The sequence below is a fragment of the Thalassophryne amazonica genome, chromosome 17, assembly GCF_902500255.1.
Source record: "Thalassophryne amazonica chromosome 17, fThaAma1.1, whole genome shotgun sequence".
NCBI lineage: Eukaryota > Metazoa > Chordata > Actinopteri > Batrachoidiformes > Batrachoididae > Thalassophryne > Thalassophryne amazonica.
The window spans coordinates 26447079-26461761 of NC_047119.1; the positions used below are offsets into that span (position 1 = coordinate 26447079).

The 14683-nt window shown below is 42.0% G+C and overlaps 1 protein-coding gene across 1 annotated transcript in view; it reads right to left on the reverse strand.

Moving 5' to 3' along the window:
- The window catches only part of dnm1a (dynamin 1a), a 120777-nt gene that overhangs the window by 20774 nt on the left and 85320 nt on the right, over nucleotides 1-14683 (reverse strand).

Below are 14683 nucleotides of genomic sequence, written 5' to 3' on the forward strand. Positions count from 1 at the left end.
CAGTGTGTTGGCACCAAGGCTGTGTACGATTCAAAAAAGGTTCCTTCACGACAAACACCTAAAGAATTTATACAAGTATGACGAAGCACCAGCTGACGCCTGCGATTACTCCCTTATGTTATAAAACAAGTCTGTAAATGTAAGAATGTAACACACTAATATTAAATGTTTTATCTCCTCAATCAGGCGGGAACACTTATGCATGTTCAGCTACCTCTTTTGTGTTAGTGTTTCTTAATTTTTTATTTGTGACAAAAATGTACCTTTTGGGGTGGGGGGGGGGGAGGGGTGCCGAATAATAACATTGATTTGCTGGTGACAGCTGTGTTTGAATTTGGCACAATTATCAAATTGTCCAGTCATTTTTCACAGTAATTTAAAGGAAATCACAGGTGACACTGATTGGTTGTGTTTATCTTCAGCCCCCAACCCGCTCTTGACAAATGCTAACAATAGTTCCAATATCTTTTTGCACAGCGTCCAGCATTGGGCTCAGTTTAAGCTCAGTTTAAGTGCCTTCTCAATAGCAAATAGACCTCAGAATTGCCCCCAAAAATATTTATGCCATGTCGAGAATTTTGGGAGTTCCCACTTATACTTTGCTAACTAATATTAGCTTTAGCGAGCTAATGTTAGTTAGTGATACTGTAACTTAAGGCAAATGTTTGAAACTAGATAATGTTAGCATTTATTGACACTTGACACAATCTAATTCATAATCTCTGAAGGTTAGAAAGTAAAGTGTATTAACAAGTAGTTACTTACATTAAACTAACATAAAAACGTAAACATAAACGAAGCAGGTATTCTTACGTAACCATATTAATGATTCCAAATTCTATTTATACGTAGCGAAGCCTTCTTATGGTTCGGATTAGGGTTAGGGTTAGGGGTTATGGTTAGGGTTCGGATTAGTGGTTGTGGCTAACGCAGTTTAGGAATCTATGTATCCATAGAAAATACATGTACAAGTACGTAGCTTCATGATAACCTGACCTATATTGACCAATGAGAGAGGCACTACGTATAAACAGAATTTCACCATACGACTATGTCTACGTACAGATAGCTGCTGCCAAACCTAAATGAGCTACAACAATGATGGAAGAAAGGTAAGCAGACGGGACATTTAGCTAATGTTAAGAAATGGTATAATCTACTTTAGGGGTGTCTGAAATTGTATCACAGCTGGGGTGACATGATACACTAGCTTCATGATATGATACATATCACCTATCGCAATTCCATACATATTGTTGTGTGTGGGCCGCCAGAAGAGGAGGTACTGCTGGCCCACCACCAGTGGGCCCCTGCCTGAAGTGTGGGCTTCAGGCACGAGAGGGCGCTGCCGCCACGGACACAGCCGGGGGTGACAGCTGTCACTCATTATCTCTTGACAGCTGTCACCCATCTACTCAACATCATCTCACTCCATAAAGACAGACGTCATCTTCACCTCGTTGCGAGATATCTTACTTCATTGGAGGTAATATACTCAGCCGTTTGTGTTTACACATCAATCTGTATATTGTGAGTCTTTGCAGGAGTACCTGTTATCCTCTGTCTGCGGGAGCTGATTGAGTGCTGGACTGCACTCTTTTCCCCTGAGGAATCACTGCGATACTCTGCAGCATATTGAGTGAGAGGTGGAGGTGGCATTCCCACCATTGTTGTTACGGGGTGTACACACACCCACACTTGACTGTCTTTGTTCTCGCCAGCAGTACCAGATCCGACAGTCGGGGACGGTGATCACCTGGGAATTCGGGACTTGGCGGCTCCAGTATTTACCAGGTTCGGTGGCGGCGGAAATCGTGTGGTTCCGGCTCTTCTCAGGACAGACGTCTTCTATCCTCGAGCCTGCCCACACGTCACCTTTCTGGATTGACTGTAATCATATTCTGAGATTGTCTGTATGATCGTTGTGCTCCTTCACAACATTAAATTGTACATTTTTGGCTCATCTATTGACCGTTCATTTGCGCCCCCTGTTGTGGGTCCGTGTCACTACACTTTCACAACACATATCACAATACATAACTACTTCATTGCTCACACTAACTATACAGGGTGGGCCAATATTATGTTACCACTTTTTGATCGTACACAAGTTTTTGAAATGAGAACTTATTCGAAAATTTTATTTACAGACTTATAACAGAAGCATCAAATTAACATTTGATACCAAAGGTTTCCCACTCTGTCTCTTGTTTTCCGCACAGTTCAATAATTGATGACATTGTTATGTGTCGACGCGGATTGAGGAGCGAACCTGCGTCAGACAGAACCCAGCGCTAAAAATAACCAGAAAGCGGTTCCAACAACAAAAACAATTTATTTTTCACCTGTGCCTAAATAAAATGTACAAAACCAAAACCAACGTCCTTCTGGAGGAGTGACTGCTGGCACGCTCTCCAGCGCCCGCAAGGAGAGAAGTCCGGCGCTCCTGGACCCACTACCACCAGACAAACACCCCCAGGTGGAACACCACAAACTGACTCTCTGTGAAGCAAAGAAGATGTGAGGTAAGTCAGCAGTTACAACAATATCTTTCAAAAGACACACGCTATCAGCAACACATTCAGGTCTGTACTTTTTATCTTATGCAAATGAGCAGCTTCTCACAACAAGTGGAGGATCACTTATCCCGCACGCCACAGCAGTGAGAAGCAAGCTGCACAATTCTCATCACAATTCAAGTATACTATGTAACAAAACACCAAGTTACTATCAACAATTAGTCAAATACTTAATTACCTTTAATGTGTGCTGACAGCATGTGTCCTCACCCTTCCTTGCTTCACGGGCTCGATGTGTCAAAACCCAGGTGCGGTCCTCAGCGTCTCACAAACGAACATCACAAGGTCGAGTTCCCGGCCGTTCTGCTTGAATCACACATGCCTTAAAAGCAGAACGCCATCCAATTATCTGCCTCAGCTGAAAGTCTTCAAGGTTGCATGTGAGCACCAGTCACAGGTGCTTCACATGATGTTGATGAGGGTGAGGATTCTTCAGCCAGCACCTTCTCCACAGACAAATCAGTTTCCATGCCACCTGAGGAGCAAAGAAAAGAAAAGAACACCAAAACATCCAGCCACACCCCCCAACACACAACAGACATGTTCAATCTGCGCTCCTCTTCTTTGGATTACAAAAGTGGTAACATTTTATTGGCCCAGCCTGTATATGAATTATAAATTGTAATCCTTGATTTTATTTGTTTCTTTTTTGTATATTTTACAAATCATTTATGATTTTTCTGAAGAGATCACTATTTCTTCCATGAAGTGGTTGACTTTTCACAGTATCATGATGCTCAAATCAAAAAACAGTATGATTCATTACAGGCTCCATGATACGATTATCATGACATGCAATGTATCATTCCACCCCTAATTATTTTCCAGAGATGAATATGGGACATATTTTGGAATATTTACAATTACAGGGAAGAAGGATAAATAAATAATAAATAAATGTTCTGACTATCCCCCCAAAACTGTTAATTTTGAAGTCAAGATAAGGCCCTAAAGGTTACTAACTCATGAACTAGCTCAAAAATTAGCTGTGAGTTTTCAGCGTATCACAGCTGACTAATACTGTCTGGATGAAACAGAGAAGATCACATGATGGTGCCACATTGTTAGGTTTGGCACACAATTTGAAATAATTCTCTTTCGATATGGAGAAACCACTGATGTATGCCATTACAATACCCAAACACGAAGACAGGAAAAACAAAATAGTGTGGAGGTTTTCTCGACAACCGGCAGGATTTTATGACAGAGCAGACTAACGTAGGATCACAGATTAGAATGAGAGTGTATGTGTGTTTTTCCTCAGTATTTCTGACTTTACTGAGTCAGAGTTTGAAAATTAAGACGCTTGCCTGGTCATCCAAACAGTGGAAACAATGTCGGTGCGACCGCAGAGCTTCCCCCACCCACCCATTAAAATTCAACCTTCCAGTCGTTAACACAAAACTTCACTGGAACAGAAATGCATCTTATCCATTCTTCTCTACACAGTTGGTCGACTTTTTTTTTGGGGGGGGGGGGGGGGGTGTAATCTTTCTGCTATAGAAGCAGCATTATTGTAGGACATCATACTTTCTCATTTTTGCTCTGATTTTAGACACCCAGAAATGGATTTTAAATGCCAATTTAAGGCAGTTTAATTTAATTTAATTAAGGCAATTTAATTTAAGGCAATTCAACAACATTGACTTGTAGAACTATACATTCAAGATGTTGCTACATTTGACTATTCAGATCTCTCAAAGAATACATGGATTACACAACAAAGTGAAAACACTTATTTCCATTGTGGTTCATACATAAGACAATAAAAATCTAAATAATACAAAATCAATGAACAATTATAACAATGTTTAAAATTTTTAAATAAGTTAGCAGCATAAGCCCAAATAGTTCATGGAAAAGCTAAAATGTGGTGTATAATACCAAAAAATTGATATTAAAATATAAAAACTACCTTTAAAATAAGTATAAATACCTGCTAATCAGTGCTTAAAAATCATTAATAAGTTATAAAAGGGCCAAGTTCCTCCTCCAAAAGTTGATCAAATTAAAAAGTTTTACCCTGACGTTTAAAAAAGCACTTTTCCGATTGAGTTTGAATATGTCCTGAAAACTATTCCACCACCTGGCACCAGTAAAAGAAAAAGAAAACTGACAACTGACCAAAAGACTTAGGGGACGCAAAGACAAGGCTTCTGTCCAACATAATACCTAAGTGGGTATTATGTTGGGATGGATTTAATACAAACGAAGAAGTTAAATATTAAGATGCATTCCTGTGAATTATATTATACACATGACTGAGTTACAGTTGTTTAACTCAGAGATTTATTGCTAACATCTTAACCTGTCCGAATCCTTCATAACTTGAGTGAGTCCAAGGAGGGACACTTAAAAGAAACCTTACAATTTTGTTCCAATTATCTGCAGATGATTGTGATTTCTCTTGGAAAGACCAGAATACCAGGCAGCAATGCCGGAATTGAAATGACCCTGAGTTACAGTGTATCCAGAAAGTATTCACAGTGCTTCACTTTTTTGTTTTTTGTTATGTTACAGCCTTTTTCCAAAATGAATGAAATTCATTTTTTTCTCAGACTTCTACACACGATACCCCATGATGACAATGTAAAAGAAAAAGTTTGAGATTTTTGCAAATTTATTACAAATTTTAAAAACTAAGAAATCACACGTATATAAGTATTTGTGTGTTTCCACTGATCACCCTTGAGATATTTCTCCAGCTTAAGTGGAGTCCACCTGGGGTAAATTCAGTGGATTGGACATGATTTGGAAAAACACACGCCTGTCTACATACAAGGTCCTACAGTTGACAGTGCATGTCAGAGCACAAACCAAGCATGAAGTCAAAGGAATTGTCTGCAGGCAAAAATCTGGGGAAGCGTACAGAAATATTTCTGCTGGTTTGAAGGTCCCAGTGAACACAGTGACCCTCCATCATCCGTAACGGAAGAAGTTCAGATCCACCAGGACTTTTCCTAGAGCTGCCCGCCCATCTAAACTCAGCAATCGAGGAGAAGGGCCTTAGTCAGGGAGGTGACCAAGAACCTGATGGTCACTCTGTTAGAGCGCCAGCATTCCTCTGTGCAGAGAAGAGAACTTTCCAGAAGGACAGTTATATTTGCAGCAGTCCACCAATCAGACATGCATGGTAGAGTGGCCAGACAGAAGCCACTCCTTAGTAAAAGGCACATGGCAGCCCACCTGGAGTTTGTCAAAAAGCACCTGAAGGACTCTCAAACCATGAGAAAGAAAATTCTCTGGTCTGATGAGACAAAGATTGAGCTCTTTCTGTGAATGCCAGGTGTCATGTTTGGAGTAAACCAAAGCACCATCCCTGCAGTGAAGCATGGTGGTGGCAGCATCATGCTGTGGGGATGTTTTTCAGTGGCAGGAACTGGGAGACTAGTCAGGATGGAGGGAAAGATGAATGCAGCAATGTACAGAGACATCCTGGATGAAAACCTGTGCCAGAGTGCTCTTGACCTCAGACTGGGGCGACGGTTCATCTTTCATCAGGACAATGACCCTAAGCACACAGCCAAGATATCAAAAAAGTGGCTTCAGGACAACTCTGTGAATGTCCTTGAGTGGCCCAGCCAGAGCCCAGACCTGAATCTAATTGAACATCACTGGAGAGATATGAAAATGACTGTGCACCGACACTCCCCATCAAACCTGATGGAGCTTGAGAGGTTCTGCAAAGAGGAATGGGCAAAACTGCCCAAAGATAGGTGCACCAAGCTTGTGGCATCATATTCAAGAAGACTTAAGGCTGTAATTGCTGTCAAAGGTGCATCAACAAAGTATTGAACAAAGGGTGTGAATACATGTGATTTCTTTGTTTTTTTTTTAATTTTTGATCAATTTACAAAAATAAAAAAACAACTTTTTCATGTTGTCATTAAGGGGTGTTGTGTGTAGAATTTTGAGGAAAAATGAATTTAATTCATTTTGGAATAAGACTGTAACATAACAAAAAGTGGAAAAAGTAAAGCACTGTGAATACTTTCTGGATGCACCGTAAAGTTGAAACTAACCATTTTTTCCCCATCCAAATTAAAATGTCTAATTTTACTTATGACAGTGTTTACTGTTTGGCTCCCAGATAATGACTGGTCAAAATGTACCTCAAGATACTTAACACAGGTTTGACTAGAAAGGGTTTGACCACTGCAAGTGACATTAATAGAGTCACAAATGTTGAATCTCTTTTTTGAGCCGAACAGTATGGATTCCGTCTTCCCTAGGTGCAGAGAAAGCTTGTTAACAATAGCCAATACAATCAGAGTGAAGTTCAGGTGACAGCTGTTGTTGGATGTCAACAATACAGTTTTGCCAGCTACCAAGAGGGTGGAATCTTCAGCTGTATTTACAATAACTGCAGAGGCATATCATTAACATATATCAGAAATAGCAAGGGGCCCAGTATTGAACCTTGATGTACACCACAGATCACTTTTGTTGAAGTAGACAGCATGCCACCAATGTCCACACACTGCTACCTATTACTAAGGTAGTCCTGGAACCAGCTGACAACAGGTTTAGAAGTCCAGTGGTTTCCAGCTTCATAAGAAGTATCTTATGGTCCACAGTGTTGAAGGCTTTTTGGAGGTCAAAAAGAACTATCCCTATGTAATTGCCTTCAGGTGGATTAAACAACTATCAGTAGAGTATGAGGACCGTAAACCTGACTGAAAGTCCTATAAAAGATTATGATCCAGGAGATACTGATTGAGCTGATCATGAACAACCATCCAAATCAGCTTACTTACAGAACTTACTCTATGGACACTGGGTGATAGTTACCAGCTGCTGTCCTATTGTTTTTTCTTATGATAGGAATAATCTTTGCAAATTTCAATTCCAAAGGGATCACACCGAGGACAGGGACAAACTGATATTATGTGCAAGTGGAAGTGTTATATATCCAGACCCATCTTTTTAAAAAGTACAGATAACTGATCTAATCCAGCAGCCTTGTTTGCATTTAGAGAAAGAAGCATCTGAAGAACAACTTCCTTGGTAATTAAAGATATGAGAGCACCTTAGTCAAAGCTCCTGAAAGTGACAAGAGGATGCTCAGTTTGATTCCCCTTCAGACAGGAAAATGACTAAGGTCCCTTGGGCAAGGGTCCTTAATCCCTAAATGTCACCGGGGTGCAGCTGAGTGCCTTGCACAGCGGCATGCCGACATCAGCGTGTGTGTGTGGTATTATTGGAAAGTGCTTTGAGCGTATGCAACAGATGGAATTAAACATAGATACACAATATATTTACCATTATAATATTACCATCTCAGCTCAGCATGCTGTCTCATTACAGTGTAATTACAAATGTATTAAGTTGCTGTTTTGAGTCCTTATGGGTAAATTGTGGACATCTATAAAGTGAGTCCCGTCTACTTTATAAAATGTTAAAACAGCCTGACGTGTGCCTGCTTTGATTTCAAGCTCAGAAACCAAAGCTAAAGCAAACACCTCTGCGCACACACACACCTGGAAACATTAGCACTGATTACTCCTGTCTTCCAGCAATGTGAAGGAAACCTAAACACAAGTGTGTGTGTCAGCGTGTGAAGGAGCCTGAGCAGGACTTCAGCTGAGAATCACTTTTCCTCCTCGTCCATACATCAATCTTGTGCTCTGGTTCTGATTTACCAGTAGTATGACACACGACACCCCCCCCCCCCCATTCTGGTGTGTGTGTGTGTGTGTGGTGTGTGTGTGTGTGTGTGTGTGTGTGTGTGTGTGGTGTGTGTGTGTGTGTGTGTGTGTGTGTGCAGAGCCGCATAAAGGCCCCTTTATTCCAGTCGGAACAGGGAGAGGAAATCAGCTTTAGAAGTAAAAACAGAAGGAGCAAGAAAGAGCGAGCGAGCGCTGGAGACCACAGGGATGCACATCTGGAGTTATTACAAGGTTTCGTTCTCCTTGCCAAGAAAACGCCGACATTCCTGCCCTCGTTACAAAGACTGCCGGGGCCTCTGTTCTGATTTAGACCCACACCCATCACTCATACAGTATAAGCAATGCATGCACTCAAATGGACCGTGAGCGGAGTCCAACTGAGGGCAACGCGCTCTAATGTCAATCGCAGACGCGTTCCAAACCCCGCACCAGTTCATGTGCATCTTTACTTTTCCCGATTTAAAAAGTTCCCTCAGCAATTTTACTTTGTCCCCTAAAACTTTACGGTGCGTCTCACTTCCTCATCACCTTTGACCTTCCACTTCTCCTCCCAAAAGCTAGAGGAGAAAGACAAAAAAAAAAAAGTGGGGGAAAAAGCCCAACAAAGGGAGGGGAGGAAGAAGAAGAGAGGAAAGGAAAGGAAAAACGGGGGCTGGCGAGCTCCTCCTCCTCCTCTCTCATATCTCCTCTCTTGCTCATTCTTTTTTCTCCTTCTGTCTCTCGCAGGGGAAACTTGGGAGTTAGTCTTCTGCCACGTCGCGCCTCCAGCCAGTCCGCCGCTCTCACTCGCTCGCTGCTGGAGCGGTTGTCCAGCTCTGAGAGATGCTCAGAAGACGAGTTCAAATCAGGCGACGGTGGGGTTTGCACACCGCTGGTGTGGTGGAGGGCGAGGAGCGTTCAAGAAGGAGACACAAAATGTTGACCGGTAAGACCAGAGGATGTGGAGAATAGAGGTAAGTGGAGGGGGGGGGGGTGGGGCACACACACACACACACACATACACACACACACCCGCAACATCCAATTTGATGGGTTTCATCTTCAGTTTTCTCTCTTTTTTGAATCGTTCTACAGGTTGTGTTCACCGGTGTGTGGCCACTCAACATGATCTCAGCTGACCCCACCGGTACCTCCTCGACCACTAAAGAACACAAAGAGCAAAAAAAAAAAGTTGGCGCCACAGCTTCGCCTCATCTGTTTTTAACGATTTAACACCCTGTGCAATATGTCGTTTTATTTGTGGCTAAAGTTGGAGCTGGTGGAGATTTTCTCACCACTTTAATTGCACTTTTCCTCAAATCAGACTCTGTTTGAAACCCATTTAATTGGATTTTTTTCTGTCTCTCTCTCTCTCCCGTTAGTGCGTTACATTTCGTCGCCTATTTGTAAATGTACGACATTTCTCTTGTTTCCCTCCAGTCCGCCGGTCTGGAATGCCTCTCGCAGCAGGACATGTCGTTGAATCTGCCAGTCAGCGGCTATCACCTCTGTCTAACCTTGTCCCCCGCCTCCCCCACCCCTCCTCATCCATCCCTCGCACGCTGTGTCTCCTGCGGCCCGCTCCGTCAGCCTGATCAGCACTTTGTCCCAGACACAGGAGCCGGACTCTGTTATTGAAATCACAGTGAGTACAGATTTTTTTTCTTTTTCCAGAGATGTTTGACTTTTTTTTTCTTCCCTGTGAGTCCAAGCAGAAACTTCAACGCCGGACCCTTCGGCCCGGCCCGCCTGCCCAGTGTTCAGACTACCTGTTCAGGAAGTAGTGGTTGTACAGTAGTCTGCACATTGGTTAGGCTGGCCCGGGGAAGCACGAGATTCCTGAGACTGCCCAAAGAGGAGGCCAGAGGAGGGTGAGAGCGCTCTGTAGGAAACGCGGGGCACCACCCGCGTCCATCTGGACAACTTAAATAAAAAACCCAATGGCTCCACCACAGCTGCCTGGCATTTTCCTGTCATGGATTTATGTGTGGTGGACGCAAAATATTTCATCAGCAATCTCAGTTTAAACAGTTACAGCTTTGTCTGCATTGGTATTTATGTTATCAAACCTCAGCCTGAATCTGATTTATTCTCTGTTGTTTCGATGAAGCCTTCCGAAGTTTCAATGAGTTTGTAAGAAAGATCTGAAATAAAGTTCTTGGACGTTTATTTGGCTTTGTGTATGTCTTAAGTTAACACAGAAGACTAAACATACAGCACTCTAAAACATGAAATGCTATATTTACTTAATCTAGTTATTCCACTGGACCGACAAACCTGATTGCTTAACATGGGAGAAGAAAGTTGTAACAAATTGTTATAATTACTTGTATATTGTTTTCTACTGAAACAACTGTTTAAATGGGAAAACTTAAGTACATTATGTAAATATAGCTTTTTTTTGTTTGTTTGTTTGTTAATAGAGTCATTAAAGGGATTCCAAGGTGACTGAAAATAGGGTCATGCCCATTTTCTAGCCTTTAAGAATGTGCCTGTTCCTTTAAATGGAAAGGAGCTGTTATTAGCCACACCCTTTCCCCATTTTGGACAGAGGGTGTAGTACTATCTGTTTCCCACAGGCCGTGTGGGCATGTCTCGTGCAGCAAGCATGAGCCCAGATAAGGACTTCTGTGACATATGTCACAAAAGTCTAAAAACAAACCGTTTTGGCCATAATTTTTTTGGTAGTAGAAGAATTTCTGCAAATACTCTAGTAGTATAGTAGAACTTTAGGGATGTTTAATATGAAATATCCATCATATGTCCCTGAAAAAGGTGGGGATAGAAACTGATTTTGTAAATACATCCTCTTTTAAATAGGAAATCCCTTACTGAGCTACAAGCGGCGGCCGCAGGAGCGTCTTAACATGCTCACGTGGTGTCCCAAAACCTAAAGATCCAAGTGGAGTTCTGAGAAAAAGTCTGACCACACGGCGAAATGAGCGGTTAGAATAATAAAATAACACACAGCATCACAGCTGCCCTGCGCTCTTGACCGAAACGCACATTTAAATCTGAGCATCGAGTTGAGCTTGACCTCAATGACCACATAATATGCAGAGAGACGAGAAGCAAACATACAAAAATACTGAGAGAGCAGCTACTCTGTCATTGTCTCTTTGACATTTTACACATCTCTGTGTAGCTCCCTGCTGAAAAAAAACAGCAGACCAAAAATTGCTTGTGGCTTCGCTATTTGTAGGTGACGTCATGTGAAAGCTGAGCTCGACTCCCCCCCCACTGCCTTGCATCCATGATGTTTTCTTTTCTCATCAATCTCCACGGCTTGTCTTCCAGCCTGCATGGCTTTGATAAAGTGAAAACCACAGCGAACCCTTTTAACTCTTTGTCCACAGACGCGTTCGAGCGGGGAGACCCATCTCAAAGCGTCGACTGCAGGAATGAAAGCCACAAACCAACCTGTTTCCATTTAGAGCCCCCACCACCACCACCACCGTGTGCACAAGCAGTACCAGGAACGTGCACACACACACACACCACACATAGACTCATACATAAAACCATGCACACATGCATTAATGCCACAAGAAGGAAAACAAAAAGCCCAGCTGCCTTGGAGCAGACGTGTTTCTGGTGAGTGCACTCAAACCTGGACTCTGATGTTTCCCTCCAGGATGTTTACAGCTGGGATCACCAGGCGAGTCTGGCTTTCTGGCTGCTTTACACTCTGAGCAGGGAAACCAAGTGGACGCTACACAAATGCAAAAGAAGCACCTGAAGAAAAGGCGCCAAAGTTTCAAATGTTTCAACCCCCCCCCCCCCCGCCAGCCTCCATTTACTTCTCAGTCTGATTCAAAGAACTGGCATGTCCTGTGGTAATGCAGACCAGAAGGTTTCATGGCGTGCACACTCTAACCAAACATCTGGCACCACTAGTTAGGTTGAAAGTTATTATTAGCGTCTGGGGCCAACGTTTTGCCAGACTACGCCGAGGGTTTTCCCCATGACGAGATGCAACCAATAAGCAGCGCTATGCTGGGTTTGGACATGTATCAGTGCGTTTGTGAACTTTATGTCAGTAGTCACAAATTACACGAGAGGCCAGGGTGAAGAGATGAGGTGTTGAGCTTGGGCATGGGTTTGATTCCTGATCACACAACCTGTGTGCTTGGACCATACACTTCATCTGCTTTATCTCAGTCCACTCAGCTGTTAATGGAGTGGTGTCCTGTCCAGAGGGAGTCACAGACTCTCATCCACTTCACACCGGCACCACCACCAATGTGCTGCAGAGCCTTTATAGGACTTACAAGAAGCCGATGACAAGCATGCCATCTCCTCAATTCCGTCACCTGCTGGACAGATGATGAAAATTAGGAGCAGGGTGGTTTGAACTTACATTTACCTGTCTGTTATCAGACGGACACCAAATCCAGGGATAAGTATCAGCACTAATGGACCTCAGGGCCTATAGAGGACTTACTGACATGGTCCGTCCTGAAGGTAAACAACTATGCTATAGGTGCTACTGTTGATATCATGGAACTGAAAGAAATGCAGGTAAATCTTCTACTGTGACTGAAAACACCAATGATGTCAAACAGAAACAGAAAGACGGAGACAGACACAGCTAATGAACACAGTCCACTAAGTGCAGCAGATAAAATATTTACAATGGAATCGTTCAAATGGTGAAACAAGCACCAAATTCAGCACAAATACTCCTAAACATTAGTCTTTTGAACAACCCACTTGTCAATTGAATTTTCAAAGGCAGCCAGGTAGGGGTCAATTGAGGATTACACAGGGGTCAAAAATTGAAAATGCTCTCATCATATTGAAACCTATGCCACGTTATTTGTCTGATCATAACGATTCCAAAAAGGTATAGTTTGGGCTATCTACAAATGAATGTTTTGGAGTTATGGGGTAAAAACAGCAAGAATGGTGACAAAGGTCAGTTTCAGTTTCTGCAGGGGTCAAAAGTTAAAGTTACTCCAATTTTGGTAAAAAGTAGTGCAAATTATTGGTTGAGCTAATAGGATTATTAAATGGAATAGTTTTGACTGTGTTGAATGCTTGGTCTCCACAGTAAAGGTCAAACAATGTTGGCATCCATTGGATTCTATGACATGTGACATATGTTACCCCATAACATGATAACTATGGATGGAACATGGTGCAAACTATTCCTCTTTGAAACCCTATTAACTCAACTAATAATTTGCACCACCTTTTACCAAACTTGGAGTAACTTTAACTTTTGACCCCTGCACAAACTGAAACGCACCTTTGTCACCATTCTTGCTGTTTTTACCCCATAACTCCAGAACATTCATTCATAGATAGCCCAAACTATACCATTTTGGAATCATTATGATCAGACAAATAACATGGTATAGGTTTCAATATGATGACAGCATTTTCAATTTTTGACCCCTGTGTAAATCCTCAATTGACCCCCTACCTGGCTGCCTTTTGAAAATTCAAGTGGCAAGCGGGTTTTTTTCAAAAGACTAATATTTAAGGAGTATTTGTGCCAAATTTGGTGCTTGTTTCACCATTTGAACGATCGCTTCAGTTATCTGCTGCTCTAACTGGAGATCCCGTTGGGAAGAACTCTGGATAAAATATGGACAAATTTCACGTGAAGGTTTTGTAGTATACCTGTTAGAGATAGGCAAGACAACACACAGGTCCACTGTGTCAGATGTCAATACCAAAGTTAGTTACAGCTACAATGTTAATATCTGATTTGCCAAAACAAGTCAGTGGGGGAAATTTATGTTTTCTCATCACTTTATTTCATATATTTTTCCTAATTGTAAGGTGGCCATTACAAGTTCTCCCTTACCAGTAAGGAATTTCAACCTTCTGCATTTCACTTCCTCCTTTATGTTGTCTGCAAGATCTCACAGAGAAAAGTCACTATACTTGCCATGGTATTCCCTCAAAATAAATACTTTACTAGCAGTAAAATTAGTAGAAATTTTGTGATATATCACAAAAATAAAGGTACTTCAACTAGATTTTGACAATTTTGTTAAAAAAAATAGAAAGGACTCCATCTCAAAGAAAAAAATCCTTCAGTCAAAAGTTGCATATCAGTTTTCAAAATCGCAACATTTACAACAGAAGAGGTTGAGAAGTTCGGGGTTTTCCTCTATTAAGTGGCTGATGAGCTGCAAAACTTTTATTGCTGCAAAACTTGTTCAGAATCACAGCGTGATGTTAATAATAGTGGCGTCTGCTGTGTGACTTTCCTAGGAAAAAAGTCTTTTGTGAATCACTGATGGCTGCCATCGGTGCGTAACTACTCCCAGGTTGGGATGCATGATTGGGTGCACTCATTATGCACACTGAAAAAAAAATCTCATTTCTCTCCTGGTATAGGTGATGGTCTAGTGGTTAAGCATTGGGCTTGAGACCAAAGGATCCTTGGTTCAAATCCCAGCCTGACCGGAAAATCACTAAGGGCACTTGGGCAAGGTCCTT